The sequence below is a fragment of the Macrobrachium rosenbergii genome, chromosome 8, assembly GCF_040412425.1.
Source record: "Macrobrachium rosenbergii isolate ZJJX-2024 chromosome 8, ASM4041242v1, whole genome shotgun sequence".
Classification (NCBI taxonomy): Eukaryota; Metazoa; Arthropoda; class Malacostraca; order Decapoda; family Palaemonidae; genus Macrobrachium; species Macrobrachium rosenbergii.
This window is the reverse complement of record NC_089748.1, coordinates 53846098-53860438: the sequence shown is the minus strand read 5'-3', so window position 1 is coordinate 53860438 and position 14341 is coordinate 53846098. Positions and strand designations below refer to the sequence as shown.

General features: G+C 37.6%; 2 protein-coding genes across 3 annotated transcripts in view; one reads left to right on the top strand and one right to left on the bottom strand.

Moving 5' to 3' along the window:
- Nucleotides 1–14341, bottom strand: part of Task6 (TWIK-related acid-sensitive K[+] channel 6) — a 739267-nt gene that overhangs the window by 119924 nt on the left and 605002 nt on the right. The gene's annotated exons all lie outside the window — the stretch shown is intronic.
- Nucleotides 2750–14341, top strand: part of LOC136840867 (uncharacterized) — a 345410-nt gene continuing 333818 nt past the window's right edge. The window contains 1 exon segment of the mRNA XM_067107819.1: nucleotides 2750–3877. The gene's annotated coding sequence lies outside the window, so the exon portion shown is untranslated.

Below are 14341 nucleotides of genomic sequence, written 5' to 3'. Positions count from 1 at the left end.
CAGTTTTACAGATGTTCTCTGTCCCAGCGGTAAGATTAATTTCGTCAAACATCGTTATTTACTGTATATATTTATTTTCATTTCCTCACAGCATTTAGTTTAATATTGTCCACTTTCCGTCATTATTATTGTATATAAGAAAAAATCATGAGTCATTCGTCTCCTAAAAGACAAGTCCTATACGTGTGTCAAGGACACAGAGATCCAACACTGTTAGCAACAGTTGCAGAAAAAAGAAAAAAAATGGAATACGTAAAGGCAAAGGAAAGAGTGGAGGGAAAGAAAAAAAAAAACATTCCCTTTACCATAAAAGTGAAGAAAAAATTATTTAAAAGTCTAGGAGCTGTCAGCCATCCTTTGACAAAAAAAACGGTTTCCTTTAAGGAAAAAATCCTAACGAGCATAACTGGATTCCTTTGTCAAAATACCGTTTTGAATACACTGCGGAACGTCTCCGGTAAATGGGCCATATAAAACCACTCTCTAACATAAAAGCTCCACTGGATGAGTATTTTCAATGTACTGCTTACATAATACTACTCTCAAAAGGTTTCTATGCATATTCATCTTTCGAAATTCAATAGAATATCTCAAAATGCAACGACAGTGCAAACACTGAAAATTGAATTATTTTGTTAGGACTGACGCTGGGGTTCAAGGGAAAAAAGCTATATATTTTTTTATACGCAAGATTAAAAAAAAAAAAAAAAAACTACGAACAGGGTGCGCAAAAGGAAGCATGATAAAAGAAAGCATATTCATCAGATGAAGAGTAAAGTATAATGAACAATAAATCTTTAGGAAAGTACAGAAAATCGAGCAGCATATTTCTCTCGGATATATCAAATAAAAGCTGTTAAAGAGGAGAAAAAGAACACTTGAAAAGGAAGATATTATACAGGATCAGACCTCAAACCACCTTTTCCAATAATTTTACTAAAAATAATCTTTTAGACACTTCTGTTTAAAAATCTGTATGAAGGTTATTATACAGTCTAAAATCGACGAACATTTAAGGTTCGGAAGGGCAACTTTATGCCAGAATTTTGTTGAAATTTTACGTTATGTTTAGTCAGTACGAAATAGGTCCAATTCTCTTGGGTGAAGTCTACCTCATACGTGAGTAAATATGTATGTGTGAACATGTATTTGCCTGTTAAGAGCTCTATAAACTAACATAAAAAATAGATATTTTAATTCACTAACTACAGCTGTATAGCTCTCAGTGGTATCTGATAATATTGCTATGCTAATTTTTTCTCTTATGCCAAGGAGACCTAGAATGGCAGAGTTAACAAACTGAAGCTCGATCACCAAAAGGCATTCATGGACTTCATTCGGAGATGACGACAAAACAAACTTTCAGTGAAATAGCAAACACGCATGACGGAAAGGGATTCACCACTCTGAACCTAAAAGGCACGAAGGACTTGAATTTTATCTGCTCTGGAGTCAGTGATTTTCGCACAGTATCAGGGGAAGCATTAAGCCTTAATTATGCTGAGAAGTGGTAACGGCATACAGACCAATAAGCTGTAAGCTGTACAGAGCAGTTGCAAAAGTAATTAACATTCATTACAAAAGCAGAAAGCAGCTTCATTACCACCTGAAAATGGCCAGGCAACGGAAATAAATGAGTTCTCTTAAGATTTGCAGTAAAATTTGTCACCCGCTTTCTGCTAAATGAGGGAAGGAGTTGATTCTTCTTGTCTTGAATTCCAAAACGTGCAACTAATTACTTAATGTCTGAAAACATTTAAGATTAAATCTTTAAATTAAGCGCTGATTCTAAAGTTGGCTCAGGTAAACATTTTTTTAAGATGATGACCACACTAAACTCATTTGTTTACAGAATTTCGAAACTGAATAGTAATTATGCGATATTTCATGAAGGGAAATGTAGAATCAACATTAGCTTGAGTTTTATGAAATGATTTTTATGACTATGCGAAGCTTTAGAAAATTACCTATTACTAGAGATATGAGAGGAAATTTATTTCTTATTTAATTTTATATGTTATTAAGAGGTTGTCTTATTTAACTTTTGTTTTTGATGCCGACTCTTTCACGAACATTTAAATATACGTTTTCTAGTCTCGAAAAAGCTGAATTATCTTTTGTCTTAAAAAGTTTCCCGGCTAGAATAATAATAATAATAATAATAATAATAATAATAATAATAATAATAATAATAATAATAATAATAATAATAATAATAATAAGCAATCAGAATATGTCGGTTCACCAATTTCCTTTAGCATTCATATTTTTTTCCATGGCGTTGCTGCACAGAAAACCGATTCTGATTCTTTTCCGACATAATAAGATAGCCAAAAGCGTATGAAAGATACTTGACAACGTCTATACTTGGAGGAAGAATACTGGTTTTAGCGATCACCATGGTTATACAGCCTAATAAGAGCTGATCTTAGCAGTAACTGGAGGTAAGTGCCTCATGGGCCAAAGACGTGGGCACAGTGCCGGTCCTTACGTTAACAGCGTCGGGAACGCGTACTGGTACCCGTTGGGTATTTCGGAGGAGGCCTATCCGAGCCCCGAAAAGTGGCAGGTGGCGTTCCATGCCCGCGATGTTGGCGGGTAGATTGAAGTTAGATTATAGCTGCTGCGGCGGCGGGGGCGTTTTACAGTGGACAGATGTAGTAAGTTTGGTATCAACGGGCGAGCGCCCCAGTCGGAGGGGTCGGGCACCGTGGTGTATGGGGGCAGAGCTCACACGTGGCGCGGGGTATTGGCGACCTCAGTCGTGGTTGGTCTGCCCAAGCGACCACGTCTTCAAGTGTCACGCTCAAAGGGAATCACTGCCAATTTTTTTTAGCCTCGTTTCTTTCTGTTTTGTCTTTAGTTAAGTGCGCCGCGTTTCTAAGTCAAGTTGATTATAGTCATTTTTTTTTCAATTCAAAATAAAATAGTTTTATTTGCTCTGGGAAAATCAGTTCCATATTTAAGTGGTCATCAGTGCTGAAAGTAATGAGAGATTGTAAAGAAAGGATAGAAAGCAAGGTAGAAATGCAACCAAAGATGTTAGTGATCTGCGCATCAGACAATACAGCGAAATAATACACCACAGTGCTTGCAAAGACTGTCAGTCAAGAAGTTTGAAAACTGATCGAATGATTCACACTTTCATAGAACTCTACCATGACCTGATGCAATAATGTACAGGACTTGACGCACTGCGAGAGCAAAACGATCCTAAAAGACATACGTTCAGAAACACTTGGATCGTACCTAATCTGATGAGCGACGCTCCCTTTAGCTATGAATCGAGAGGCGTTGCTGGAGAAGTGTCCGTCAAAATAAGTATGGGAACTTTTTGGTTCATTACCCCGAGACAGGTGCTGTCGTGCAACTCTATCTGGATGGATGGTGTCTCCGATTATTGTCTACACGGCGTTTATGCGTTCGTACAGACAGGTGGTGAGTCTCGTCAAATCTGAGGCTGACGAGTTTTGAGCACGACCTTGAAGAAGGATGAGAGATTTTGCTGAATTGTTGCTTGCAGAGACTATAATCCGGAATAACCTCATTGGATTTTGCGGGACATCTGACGCAAAATTCACCGAGAAACACGACTCAAATTCTTCGGTAGAGAAGCGTTACGAGAAGCATTACATACGTTCTGAAGTATAAAAAAAAAAGATAATCTCCTAAAGGGTTCGAAATTTGATTTCATTAGTTGATTGTCCAGGTGAAAAGTTGCCCGTTTTCTCAACTGATTACGATACAATGATCGTTATTAGTGCAAAAGGACGCAATGATTACCGCGATGGAATGTTTTTTAAGCTCGACAAACGACATTAATACGATCGAACAGATTGGGTGATCGACATCACACGCAAAACTTCGACAAGAAATGGTAAGTTATATCATTTCTCATTCTTCTTCTTCTCCTTTAATAAGAAGGTGAGCATCGTTATCCGTGTAGAACAAACAGCATTATTATGTACTACAGGATGAGTACACTTTATCAAGTTTGAATATAATTATATTAAAAAAAGAATGTAACGTGCGACCACAAGTATCATTTAATGCATGCACTCTTATGTACTTGTTGTCATGTTCACAAACACATGCGCAAGCATACACAATATATATATATATATATATATATATATATATATATATATATATATATATATATATATGTAATATAACTGTTACACGAGATATATGCACACTGTGCCTGACAATTAAATGAGAGATTTACGCCTGTTCCAGTCATCGAGTAGCCTCGAACACAGCGCACTCTCATTTATTGTCAATTACAACATGTATACATCACTGTAAACGTGATTTAATACTGACGTACAAATTGGCGTGTGAGAGGGCTTTCGTAAGAAAGTTGGTCAGTGGCAACTGCAGAGTAGTGCACAGTTGAGATTAAACCAGAAGGGTCGTTACCATTCTCTGCACAGTGGATCGGTTGAACTGAAAGGCTGTGGGTTCGAGGCTACTCGATGGCCACAAAGAGCATCAAGTTTTCATGCAAGTGTCAGTCACTATATACATATATATGTATGTATGTACATATGTATATATATATGTGTATACACACACACCTCTCTATATATATATATATATATATATATATATATATATATATATATATATATATATATATATATAGTGAGTGTTTGAATATTAGCTTGCGTATGAATTTTTATGACCATGCAAGCATGTTTATATTAGAATAGCCGTATGCATAAGTGTATAATCTACTTTAGAAAACTATCAAAGGATAATCGAATGATAGCCAGAAACTGCTTAATGGCTGACACCTACACATAATAAAATGATAGCAAATAATATTTATCTGCAAATAATCAAATGATAACAAATAATATTTACTCTCGATTCTCAGGGCGATATCCTTTCATCATCCCAAACAGGCTGCGCGTGCTTATCTTTTCCTTCTGTTAATGACATTGCAAATAAGGATTATTGGTTTTGTATAGAATAAGCTCACACTCGAGGGACACGGACAGCGGTGCCCTCAAACACTGTCTCACCCAAGACCTAATCCTTCTGTTTCCTTACCTTCTTTCGACCTTTACATTCTATATACTTTTTTTTTGTGTAGTCTTGTCTCTCAGCAACACCAACCTTTCTCCAATCCTTCCAGCTTTACCTTGTCTCCCGCCTTATCCTTTTCGTTTATAATTTCCTCAGCGCAAGTTATTTTCCCTTAAGTTTCTTCTGCCTCTCTACGTTTTTCTCCCAATTTATGTTTCCTGTCCTTTACAATGTTCCTTGCGCCGCCTCTTTTGCTCTCTGCTTCGTCTTCTCAGCATTCACCTTGTTTCGTCTTCCACCTCTTCACCTCCCTCCACCTCTGCCTCCAAATAGATTTCTTTTCCTTTCAACATTCCATTTCCTTCTTTAACTTTTCTCTCCTGTCTACCTTTCCCTTCTTCTTTTCCATGCCCTTCCACCACCACAACTAACTTTTCCTCACCCACGACCTTTTCTACTCTATTTGACGCCTAGGCATTGTCATCCCTTTCTATTTCTCCCATCCTCTCACCTTTTGTTACCCCCTCAACCTTTTCTTCCTCATCCTTTCATCCCCCTTTCACATTCCCTGTACTTTCACTTTTTTGTATCCGTATTCACATTTACTTTTTTATCCCAACATTTCCCCACTCTACAACATTTTTCTCACCTACAACTTTTTTTTTGACCCCACCCTTCACATTTTTCTCCTCCTCCTCCTCCTTCTTCTTCTTCTTTTTCTCCTCCTCCCCCTCCAGTTGTCAGAGAGAGAGAGAGAGAGAGAGAGAGAGAGAGAGAGAGAGAGAGAGAGAGAGACAGAGAGAGAGAGAGACAGCATACCCCTGTTCCCCACCTCCAACTACCTTCCACCCCCTCACGACCTTATCCCTTGAACCCCAAGCATTTTCGAGTCTGGCCTCGTGGAATTATTTTTATTTATGTCGGCGGGATCAATATAGAATTATCTGTTCTTCTTTTCCTTTCTCTACTGGTTTCGGTTTTCATATTTTTACAGAGGATTCCGTATTTTTATTTTATATTTGGCAGTGCAGTCATGTTCAATAATAATTATTAAATTAGATTTTGATGTGTATATTGTTAATTATACCCTGCCAATTTCTGGTTTTACAAAGATGATTTTTTACGGCGTTTTAAAGGCATTCATGTTATCAGGGAAGTAAGCCACAATGCAGATGCGTTGAAACGCTACCTGTCCTCGCAGGTGTGAACAGGAAACAGACCTAATGAGAGAGGGCAATGACCCAATTCACCCTTGAGCGTCATAACTTCATCATAAACCTGCCCCTCCCCACCCGCCCCACCAGACCCAGTCCCTCCCCACTCCCCCACTCCCTGGCACCCGATCCCCACCATCCCATCATCGCTAATCAGGGCGAATGATTTGTAAATGACTAAAAGCCAATGTACTATCGGCAGTGTCTGTTGCATCACGGAGGGCCGGGAGTACCCTTCTGCTTGCCAGCCAACATTCAACAGTATCGGGGCACTTGCAACATTGCCAAAGGTAATCTCACCTTCCCTTTGCGTTGCCCTGCATGGTAACTGCATATCATGCGAGGTGTCGTGAGTCTTCTTCCTTCGTTCTCTGCAGTATCTCAGCATCAGGTGCCTTTTTTATCTGTCGGATTTCATGCTATGTCTTTATTCGGTAAGGAGATAAAAAATCCAATGTAATACAATCTGAGTAATAAAACTGTAACATCCCAGGAGGTATTGCCATTACATTATTTATAGTACCGGTGTAGTAGTAGTAGTAGTGTTAGTATTAATAGTATCTCGATAGGATACATTCCCAAATAAAGATCATATTTCGTAAGTGTACAAAAAGCAAGAACATCGAACACTCCGTGAGATATGAGGCTAAGTTCTCCTGAAGCTATTTAATGATTTACGACTTTGATATCACTCTCGGGGAAAAAATAAACATTTTAGGGCAGTCTTTGCTTCACGCCAAAACAGCCAAAATAAGTCGCGGCCTGAGATGTCATCAAATCATACGTAAACCAGATGGCATTTCCCAGGTGTGTGTCTGCGGCCCCTCCCACTTTCTGGAGCACCCAGCCTCACTCGTCGTCGGTCCAGACCAGTCTCTTATTTTTTTCCCCCTTTATAACTGCCTCTCTGTTGGGATACGTTTTATCCATAAAAGGAAGTTGTATTCTTCCGTGTGGGATATGGTGCGCTTCCTAAGTGAACTATTTACATTCAAATCAATTTCATTTTTTTTATTTATTTATTTTTTTGTACATAGCGAAATAAACGAATTTCCATCCCGTAAGACTTGGGTGCAATAATTCTATTTAGATGGTTTAGAAGCAAAATTTGAATTTCGTAAACGAAGCGTCCTGATATCCCTCTTGACCAGATGTTACCCTTGCCAGATACTTTTTATTCCTTTGCTATATTTTCGAGGTCGAAATTTCGTCAGTCTCAAGTCCTCCTGTGCACCTTATTTGTTATTATCAAGCCCTGTGTTTTGTGTTCTTTGCGCATGAGTGGCTCAGACTGTTACATCAGTTGCTTTAAGGTATCGTGTTCTCCGGGTCATGTACTCTTCAGTTAGGGCAATTTCTAGAACTCGTTCTCTTCGGTGGAGTACAGCGTGTTCACTGAGGCGTGATCACTTCAACATTGATAATGTCCCTCAGGTCTTCGCATTCAGACCAATTACTCGTTTGTTTCTTCTTATAATGAAGGCTTTATCGTGACACTTCTCATACATTAGTAGTGGATAAAGCGTTGGGCGTTGGCGTTACATCATTTGCTATGCTACCCCGAAATCAGCATTTAATTAAATTCGACCGTCCTTAGGGGCTTGGCATTTAAACCAATTATTCTCCCATCTTTTCTCTTGGTTTTATCATGACATTTCTCGCAAAATACGAGCGGATAAACTCTGCCAGACGGAGATACGACATTCTGTTTTCCCTCCTTCATAATGGAAATTAAATTCGTTAAATTTCGGTGCTGCAAGAAACCTTCCTATCATATGCTTGTGCCTTTTGGGTCCGATAAAGCCGGGCAACTGCCGGGCCATCCCATTGTGTTCACTTAACCCGGATCAAAGGTTATCGCTCGGACGACAAACCTCGCGGAAATTAGAGGTTTTTCCATTCCATTTCCAAGCAGATTTCTTTTGTTAAAAATGCTCGTTTTTTTTTTCTTTTGGCGCTAGAAAAATAGAGGAGGCAGTTGACAGTAATAAGGATGGGTTAATCTGCGATGTGCATTTTATTCACGTTGGGTTAAAATTACAGATCTCTCCTCTCTGGCTCTCTCGCGCGATCATACAACACACACACGCGCGCCTTTTACACACACACACACACACACACACACACACACACATATATATATATATATATATATATATATATATATATATATATATATATATATATATATATATATATATATATATATATATATAATTTATGTAATGTGTGTTCGTGCATCTTATTCGTGTAAGTGTACACGTAAATGTCCACAGGCAAAAGAGGCAGACAGGCTGACTGAGAGGAGGCGTCGGTAACGCAGACATTTTGCCCATGATTTTGACATTATCCCAAAGATAGCCATATGCTTCCACGCAAATGCATATCAGTTTATCGACAAGCAAGGGCCTGGAACCTCTACTAACTCCTCATATTTGTTTCTGATGACATATACTTCCCATAATACTGGTCATTTTTTTTAATCAAATTACATCTCCCTCCATTTTAGGAAACCCTAATTGTAAGTTTTAGAATCTCTTTCATATGGAATTTGCTTTTGAGCTATAATCTCCACCTAAACTCCGTTTTTTTTCTCAGTCACACGTAATTAATGACCCCTTCTGGTCTTGTACAGTAAGTCTTTGTGCACATTTCGACAGATGCTGACATTACGAAAAATAATGTTTTACTCACTAACAGATCATGAAACTTGGACAAGCCATGCCACCAGACAATGTTCCTATAAAATTTCGACTGTTCGATCAAAAATGCAGAAAAGGCGGCGTCTGATGCAATCGAACTGACCAAAACTGATGTTCAGCCATCGTGATCAAACATTTCGCTCTCCGATCACGGAAAAGCAAAGTTGGCGATCAGATATGGATGAGAACACGACATCATTCGTGCGTTTAAGACTAGGAAAGGCTTCAACACAATGATAATAAGTCAGATAAAATGAATTCAACGGTGTTAGTAAGCTTGTGTTTGAGAGAGATATATTTAGGTAGTTAGCCTGGAAGGTGAACTCTACCTATTCTACAATAAATGTAAAAGATGAATGATGTAAAATATATCATGAAATGAACTTCATCCATCTACAGGAAACGAGGGAAACTCCTGAATGTAAAAAATATTAAAAAAACGCCTAGGATGATTTATTGGTGCAAGCGAAGCTAACTATTTTTGTCCTGTGATTTTGTTCTCCAGTATTTATTTATAGTGCAATCTGTTATTTCCTGTGACAAACATGGTTATCGACTTAAAGGATGTGTTAAATTACTGTAGTTATTTTCACAAGCGCTGTGATAAAAAAAAAGAAGAAATTATATATCTGTTTAGATATATTTTAAAACGTTAAAATATTTAGAAAATCTGTGAAAAAGCGTAAGAATAACGTTATTATTATTTTGAGTGGGGAAAAGGCGACGATTGTGGAAAAAGCATTTTCCATGTTTGACCACTTCACTCAAGATGGAAGGAACCTCCTGACCCAGTTTTATATATTTTTTCCTTTTATATCTGGAAGCGGACGATAAGGCGCAGTTCCAAGGACCACAAGAATATGCTAGCTTATCAGTTTTATAAAAGTTACAGTCGTAAGTTATGCAAAACTAGAGAGATGCTTACAGGATTAAAGAAAACTTGCAAGACAACAATTTTTGGATAATCCAAAATCTCTAATTCCACAGATATTCAGTTCATAAATAAGAACCCTTTTAATATTTTTACAAAAGCAATAATTTTGAAGTAGATTTTTAGTTTTCTGAAAGAAAACTGTTGTGCAGCCTTTGTCTATCCGTCTGCACTTTTTCCTGTCCACCCTCAGATCTTAAAAACTACTAAGGGTAGAGGACTGCAAATTGGTATGTTGATCATCCACCTTCCAATCATCAAACATACCAGATTCCAGCCCTCTAGCCTCAGCAGTTTTTATTTTATTTAAGGTTAAAGTTAGCCATAATTGTGCATCTGGCAACGATACAAGATAGGCCACCACCGGGCCATGGTTAAACTTTCATGGGCTGCGGCTTATAAAGCATTATACTTAGACCACCAAAAGATAGATCTATTTTCGGTGGCCTTGATTATATGCTGTACAGAAAACTCGATTGCGCCAGAGAAACTTCGGCGCTTTTTTTACTTTTTTCTTATATAAATTCCTACTTTAAACTATAGTTGTTAGTACATGTATAATATTTGTAACGCTAGGGAATATTAATCTTTGACTTTGCAGAATGATATGTATTCAAATAAATGGAAAATGCACGAAAAATCAGACGTGATAATCAGACTGTAAGCTTATGCCAGTGAGTAAAGGTATCCAAGTATGTTTTCTTTCATAAATAGGAGGACACGGTACGAGGCGTCATTTACGTTTTCTTTCACTTAACGGTAAGGAGCCGTTTTTATTAAAATAAATACTATAAACAAGTAAATTAACTGCGCTAAGAGAAAATCTTGGATTCAGATACAGTTTCGGACCCACACCAGACAGTAATCAACTATCACATGGAAGAAAATGAATTTTCTAGGAAATAAAAAAATCTGGACAATTCCTTAATTAAGTTTTGTGTTCCCCAGCCAGGAGACAGTCAAAATCCCGAAAGAAATTACTAACCGGAACCATAAAGGGAGTAATTACGCAGAGCCTATAAAAATAAATAAGGTAGCTATAAACAACACCAGTCTAAATGAGTTACTGCTACACACATATATATATATATATATATATATATATATATATATATATATATATATATACCATATATGATTATTATCCTTTTGTACGTGATTCATTTGTCACACATTACCACAGGTGAAAAAATAAGAAACTTGGTGTAGGACCTACCCCCCGTTTCTTCATTTTTCACCACAATAATATGTGACCTATATATAACATATATATATATATATATATATATATATATATATATATATATAATATATATATAACTTCTATAACCAGAAGCAAAATGTGATTTAAAACGTAATTGGAGTATATGGTCACGCCATATCCTCGGGCCAAGATTACTACGCCCGAATTCGCTCCAAGTCTATATGCAGGGGGTTAAGAAAACTGGCGTGGGGCTAGCAATCTCATCCCTAAAGATTCCCCAAAAACTAGAAGGCTGTACCGTTCTGATGCCACTGCCTCCAACGGAAACGAGAGAGAGAGAGAGAGAGAGAGAGAGAGAGAGAGAGAGAGAGAGAGATGTGTAGATGGACTGCAAACCCTAAACTCTTTTTGACCTCTTGAGAAGTCAAGTGTCTAAATAACTCTTTTAAAAACCTGCAAATTACCCACAATCCCACGTAAGGATTCTCCTCCCACAGCGTCAGTTACGTTCTATCCACAGGTGTGGGGGGGATCCTTCATTCATCACCGCGAACCTGTCTTTGCAATCACGGGTTGCTTGCTTGCTGACTCATCCTGGTATTCTGAACTCCCTCTTGCAGTGCAACTTGACAGTTTATGTCTGTGGACCAGACGGTAGTCGGCTGATTTTTATTTTCCTTCCTTCTCACTCGGTAAAATATGATTAACGAGAGCATTCTCTCTAATAAATTTCTTGAGGTTTATAAAAGTTCATAGTAACGTGGAACAATTCCTATTAAGAAAGGTTTAAATTCTTTCTAACGAGACTGCGTTCCGTAGTCTGACATACATTTGGCATTACTTTGGATATTAGTAAAATCTCCGTCATATTAGTGTCACCTTAATAAAAGTTCATCGTGTTCAGAAGCTAGTAGTGTAGCTGCTTCTCATCTAATGATGGTTAAATCAAGTTAGCATATGTCTACACAACTGGGCCAAGAAGAAAGCTCACTAGATATACACTGAAAAAAAAATTATGAAATTTTCGTTTTCTGTTTTCCGAAAGTCTGGTTTGCTTTTCCTGGCCTGAAACCAATAATGCAGATCTGAATAGTGTCGCATTCTATGTCAAAGGAAAATTCCTTTGTTTAATGCAAAAGACCTTCCATTTTAATGTAAAGAATCCTAAACAATCCTTTTACCTCTGTCAATATGCTTTTCATTACTGCAGATTAATAAATAACGCTTTTCAAAGGGGTCATGTACATAACCTGCATGAATCTGTATGTTTAAAACTAGGCGTGCGTTTAAATCATTTCTGCATTTTGCAAACATGAAGAAACTCTACTTGGACCTATCTGTTTTTTTCTTTCTTTTTTATATAATTTTACGTTATCAAGATGAATAAAGACTACCTTGTATCACAGGAGCCTAAGCCACACAATGAAATTTAAAACAATGAAAATCACTACTAATCATTTGTGTTCTATGTTTTTCATAAATGTATTTGTTGACACGGTAAACTGCAATTCTTTCTGCTGCTACTGCTCTCTGATTAGCAGTGCTCTTGGTGGGAGAATGGAATAGGGAATCTTACAGTTCATATTGTGAAAGAGGCCTATATTGTGAAAGAGGCCTATGTATATCGCATAAATACTGAAGAGGTTTGGCGCAAGACTGACAACTTTTAGAGAGCTTTGAGGACCAACTATATCAGTATGGAAGGAGACACTTTGGTTAAAATCTCTCAAGAGTGGAAAAAAGAACGAAAAAAAGGCCAACCCAAATATGGAGACAAGAGTCTTGACAATGACTTTCATTCTCGTGTGTAGATCCAGAGTTTCTGACAAAAATGGTGGCGAAGCAAGGTCCATTACTCACACAATTTTTTACATGAACACGTTGCCTGAGTTTAATAGCAAAATATTGATGGTTTACGAATAAAATTATTAGTAGGAAGACCAATACCAACAGGAATTCTGATAGATCGTATTAGAATCTCAGATAGCCAAGAGTCATTTAACCAAAATCAAAATTCATCAAAATGTTATGTCAGGCTCGTAAAATAAATGATTTGGGCGTCTGAATCACTACAGCATCATGAAAACCTTATCTGACAGTGCATCTGGATGATGCAGTGAACACAAATGTTCACTAAAATGACTTTTTTTTGTTTTTAGTATTATTGTTGATTGTTTCATCCATCTAAGAATTGTTGCTTTGGTTTGATTACTTTATTACCAATCATCCCTGTCAAAGATGAAGTGAGCTTTGCGCCTAAAGAAGTAAAGAGAGAGAGAGAGAGAGAGAGAGAGAGAGAGAGAGAGAGAGAATTCATATGACGCTATTCAAAACCTAGAATGAATACTCACTGGGAGAGCAGGGAGGAGAAGAGGCAGTAATTAGAGATGTTACGTTTGGTAAAGACTATTTTTTGTCTTTAGAGACCAGACATACTTGGCGTTGAGTTCTCACCACGGCTAAAAATGAACTAAAAATGATCAAAGGCAGAGAAAGCCGAGCGTTCTGCCCAAAGACCTGCCCTGCGGCATCACGGATTTGAGGGTCTAAGGCAAGGTTGTGTTTTTCCCTTCGAGCAATCCCCTGCAAATTTAGACTCGGAGAACTGTAATCAACAGTGACTTAAATCGAAAAGAGAGAAGAGCCAAAAGTGACCCAAAAAATTTGGAAATTAGAGAGAGGAGAGACAAAAGTGACCAAAAAAATTGGAAATCAGAGAGAGGAGAGCCAAAAGTGACCGAAAAATGTTGGAAATTAGAGAGAGGAGAGCCAAAAGTGATCGAAAAATTTTGAAAATTAGAGAGAGGAGAGCCAGAAGTGACCAAAGCTTTCGAAAATTAGAGAGAGGAGAGCCAAAAGTGAAAGACACTTTTTAGGTACTATTGAATGTGAGTGAACCTGCCAATTAAAAGATAACTGATTGCTCTAATTAGGAAAGTAGGCTAAAATCTTAATGACTGATTGTCATGTGTTAATAACGTCACTATGATGTCATTACAAGAGTAAAGAAGTTGCATAAGTAAATATTTTGGTAAACCAAAAAGTGAGAGATTCATAAGTTTCGCAAGGATGTGTGATATCAAGTTATAAAAATGAATGACTGTTCCCTGTAGCAGACTAGGTTAGAAAATGTCACGACCTCAGTAAGACATGATTGCAATGTTACAAAGTGATGCCACTGCAAGAGTGATAAAGAACAAACGTGACGTTTATGATATTCTTAAACGTGAAGGTGTCAGGTTACAGAAGGTGTTAT